The sequence below is a fragment of the Octopus bimaculoides genome, chromosome 19 (genome assembly GCF_046866305.1).
Source record: "Octopus bimaculoides isolate indiv1 chromosome 19, ASM4686630v1, whole genome shotgun sequence".
Taxonomy (NCBI): Eukaryota; Metazoa; Mollusca; class Cephalopoda; order Octopoda; family Octopodidae; genus Octopus; species Octopus bimaculoides.
Window position 1 is genome coordinate 53,784,809 of NC_142946.1, and position 5,000 is coordinate 53,789,808.

Genomic DNA, 5,000 nt, shown 5'->3' on the forward strand with positions numbered 1-5,000 from the left:
ATATATATATATATATATATATATATATATATATATATATATATATATATATATATATATATATATATATATATATATATGATGTAACCACATGTGAATCGTCTTCCTTTTCTATTGGACTTTCTTCTGTTTCTGAAGAAGAGCTTTGCTCGAAACGCTAAGCCGCCTTTCTTTCCTTCTCTGAGCGTCTGCAAATACTTTACATGTACCACGTCTTCAGATTGTTGTTGTTTTTGTGTTTGTTCTTCGTTGTTTGGGGTGGATTTACTAAATATATATATAGATAGATAGATATATATATATTTATTAGGAGTTACATGTATAGATCAAGCAGTTTGATTTAAATTCTTTCGTACTTTAAGTTTCAAGCCTGATTCTAGTCTTCAGCCGTTCGAATTAGAATTCTAATGACTGAAGACTAGCATCACGCTTGAAACTTGAAGTACCAAGGAATTTGAATCAAATTGTTTGATCCATACATGTCTATATCAAAAATTGTACACTTGATATTAATAGAACGCTACGTACCCTTGATTTTATTTACAGAGTTTCATATATATATATATATATATATATATATATATCAATTAATGAATAACAAAAGATCAGGGCCTACTTAATCATTTCCATTATCTCACAGTTGTTTCTGTTGTATGAAGCTTTGTACTTAGAGCCAACTACCCGTGTGACATCTTACAGCATCCTCAGAACCAATGAAATAAAGTGTATGATAATTGAGGAAAGCATTTAAATACATATAGTAGCATGCATATAATATAACATGGTTTTAATGTGAAGAACCCCGCCCAGAGATTAATACGTATATAAATAAATATATTTATATTTTTAAACCAGAATAAATGTACGTACAGAGAATATATATATATATATGTGCATATATATATATATATGTGTATATATATATATATATATATATATATATATATATATATATATATATATATATATATATATATATATATATATATATATATATATATACATATATACATACACACACATATATATATATACATCTTTATGTACATATATGTATTTATATAAATACATATCTATACCTACATATATTCACACGCATATGTATATATATATATATATATATATATATATATATATATACACATGCATATAATATTTTTTATTTATTCATTTGTTGATATTTTGCAAAAGCAACAGAGTGACTCCAAGGCCAACAGTTCCGTGCGTCGGCACTTATAGAACTTTGGTATCTGACAATTTTGATAAGTCTCGACGCACGAAACTCTCCCCTTGAATCGCTCTGCTGTTTCTGATAAATATTAATAACAATAATAATTGTGTGTGTGTGTGTGTGTGTGTGTGTGTGTGTGTGTGTGTGTGTGTTTGAGTTCTATTTTTCCTGCTTGCATCCCCAAACCTATTTATAGAAACGCATATATATACATGTGTATGATGTATATGTGTGTGTGTGTGTGTGTGTGTGCGTGTGTGTGTGTGTGTGTGTATTACAAACCATAATCCGTCACTCGAAAGCGACCATGACTTGTTAGACCGTATCATTCTTTCTCTAAACGTTTTAGTACCGAGGCACGAGCAGACATAGACGTCCTCTCGGCTTTCTTGAATTTGACCCAGTGGAATATTGTGGGTGTCTAAAGCCGAAATCAAACCCCAAAAGTTACAAAATAAGATATTCAAGACACAGAAATTCGATTCTGTTTCTCTTCCATTGGGATTATAAACGCTATAGGCGAGGCTCTATGTAACAGTAATTCTCACCACTTCTATAACATGGAAATTAAATGGTTAAGTACTTTTTATTAGTATTAATACTAGTTACTGTTAAAACTGGTATGCAGCAGACATGCTATATTTGGTTGTAGTTTGGGTTGGACGTCATTGACAGGCTTTCCTTACATGTAAATATATCTCTTTCCTGCAGCGATCTGGATTTCAACATTAATAGCAACAACTACTGCTGCAAGTGCTTTCTTAAAATAATAACCGTTTCTAATTTCGGCACGAGGCCAGCAGTCTTGAGGAGAAGTACAAGTCGATTAAATTGGTCCCAATACTTGACTGATACTTATTTTATCGATCCTCACCGAAAGGATGAAAGGCAAATTCGACTTCGCTGGCATTTGGATTCAGAATGTAAAGAACCGGAAGAAATGCCACTAAGCATTCTGTCCGGAGTGCTTATTTTCATAAATAATAACAATATTATTGTTGTTGTTGCTGTTGTTGATGTTGTTGCCATTTGCACCTCAGCAGCTTTACAGTTGTTACTGCTTCAGCTGCAGTTTTCACCTACTCACCGCAATTCAAAATAATGAATTTAATTTCTCTTAATTCTACGTCAGTTCATCTAATTGCATTTATTTATCGCTACTTTTCATTAAAAAAAAAAAGCCTTTATTCTTTTTATATCCAATGTGCATTTTCGCTTTTTCTTTCTTACTTCCCCCATATATATATATATATATATATATATATATATATATATATATATATATATATATATATATATATATATATATATATATATGCATATATGTATGCATGTATATATACATATATTTACCACATGAACTACGATGAAAAAATATGAAAAAGATATGGTATATATATTTTTTTTTTGTGCAGGGGTTCCTTGAGACGTAATTTATTTTAAGGGTTACGCAAGGGTAAAAAAGGCTGAGAAACACTGATATAGATTAATGCAAAAGCCTTACCTGTCTCCCCCTTCCCTATACTCTATCTTCAATAACGCACACAGACTTCCATATTCCATTGGTGGGTAGTCGATAGCGTCAACCCTTGTACTTAATCTATCGATCCGGAAAAGATGAAAGGCAAAATCAGTCTCGGTGGAATTAAACTTAGGACGTAAAGACGGACGAAATGCTTAGCGGCATTTTGTCCGGCCAGCTCGTCTCCTTTATGTTCAGTTATAATGCAAACAATTTTACGTTAATCTGATGGGTTACTCTATACATTTTTAGAGTAAAAATTTATTATTTATTATAAAGACGGACGAAATGCCGCTAAGCATTTTGTCCGACGTACTAACAATCATCTCTAGCTCACCATAACAATAATTCCACACAAGGCAGCAATTCTCAGGGAGAGCAAAAGTCGATTCCATCGACTTTTGCTCCTTTCGACCTCGAAAGGATAAAAGCAAAGTTGACCTCGGTGGGATTTCAACTAAGGCCGACCTTGCCTTTCGTGCTGTTGAATTCGATAAAATAATGTTTCTGTCAAGTATTGAAGTAGAATAGTTACTTAGTCTTCGTATTTTCACCGAGTAGACATAACACACTTGCTATGATATCTGTACGTCTGTCTGTTTGTATGAGGGCGTATGTGTTCGTGTGTATCCATGTATATGTACGTATATACATACATATGTGCATATATATATATATATATATATATATATATATATATATATATATATATATATATATATAAATATATATATATATATATATATATATATATATATATATATATATATATATATATATATATATATATGTATGTGCGTGTGTATGTTTTCTCCGGGGAGAAGAATACCAAGAATGTTAGAAATTTTCAATTCTTTCATCACATACATTACTTTATTATATTAACAGATTATAATAGAGAATTTCTAGCAGTAATAGTAGTAGTAGTAGTAGTAGTAGTAGTAGTAGTAGTAGTAGTAGTAGTGTCTGTTATTTTTGTTCTTATTGTTACTGTTCATCATAACAATCTTGGTGATGATGATGATGAAGACGACGACGACGACGACGACGACTATGAAGATGGCGAAACATTTTTGCTATTTCTGCTACTGCTTTTGCAGCTGTTAACGATGATGATGATGATGGCGGTGGTGGTGGTGGTGGTGGTGGTGGTGGTGGTGATGCATTTTTGGTGTTAGTGCTACTTTTGCTGCTTTTCATGCCGGCGGCGGCGGCGACGACCACGGGAACGGTGATGTTCATGATGTTTGCGAAGAAGAAGAAGAAGAAGAAGAAGAAGAAGAAGAAGAAGAAGAAGAAGAAGAAGTGGTGGTGGAGTGGGCGGGCGTGGCGAGTGGAAAGGACGCGTCTTTGTTGTTGTGATGCTGGTGGTGTTGATGTTGGTGTCGATGTTATTTGCAGTGGTGACATGTTGATGGTGGGAGTGAAGAGAGGGCGTTGATTTTCGTTTTATTTTATTTCGTTTTATTTTATTTTGTTTTATTCTATTTTGTTTTGTACGACCGATGCGGATGTAAATGGAGTTCTTGTTTTGTTATTATTGTTGTTGTTATTATTGTTGTTGTTCTTATTGTTGTTATTATTCATAAGAATGAGGAACAAAACACACACACACACACATATACACGCATATACACATATATATATATATTATATGGGTGAGGTGGGCATTATAAAGTATGGGTGTATGTGTTTGTATGTGTGTGTGTATAGATTGTATGTGTGTGTAGATTGTTTGTGTGTGCGTGTGTGATGTTTTTGAATTTTTTGAAGAATGGCAATAATGATGGATAGAAATGATGCTATTGTTGTTGTTGTTGTTGTTGTTGTTGCGGTTGTTGTTGTGGTTGTTGTTGTTTAACCCCAGGTAAAATAGTGCTATACTGTGGCAAACAGTCTTCACACGGTATGCTTGGCTGGAGGAATTGGTTTGACTGAGTATACGTGTAGTACGCTGTTTACAATTTCATGTCCCACTGGAAAGAAAAAATGGAAAAAAATATTTTGGATCCCAAGCCCCATCACAATTTTCCTAGGTCCCCACCGGTGGCGCATATGCTCCGCTTTGGGAATCACTGCTCTATCATATTTTTCTCCAACTGTTCTAATTGCATCCATTTTATAGACAGTCAAAAGATCGTCACCTTTCCTGTAAGAATAAATTCGTTAAGCAAGGGAGTACTGTATTTTGTAACATATTTCGTCCACTCTTACCCGTTTTCTCTGAACTGGTTGAATCGAATCTAA

General features: G+C 33.2%; 2 long non-coding RNA genes across 2 annotated transcripts in view; one reads left to right on the forward strand and one right to left on the reverse strand.

The window, feature by feature from the left end:
• LOC106875402 (uncharacterized) overlaps positions 1–5,000 on the reverse strand; it is a 306,368-nt gene that overhangs the window by 92,039 nt on the left and 209,329 nt on the right. The window lies entirely within an intron of this gene.
• LOC149131874 (uncharacterized) overlaps positions 1–5,000 on the forward strand; it is a 68,052-nt gene that overhangs the window by 57,297 nt on the left and 5,755 nt on the right. The window lies entirely within an intron of this gene.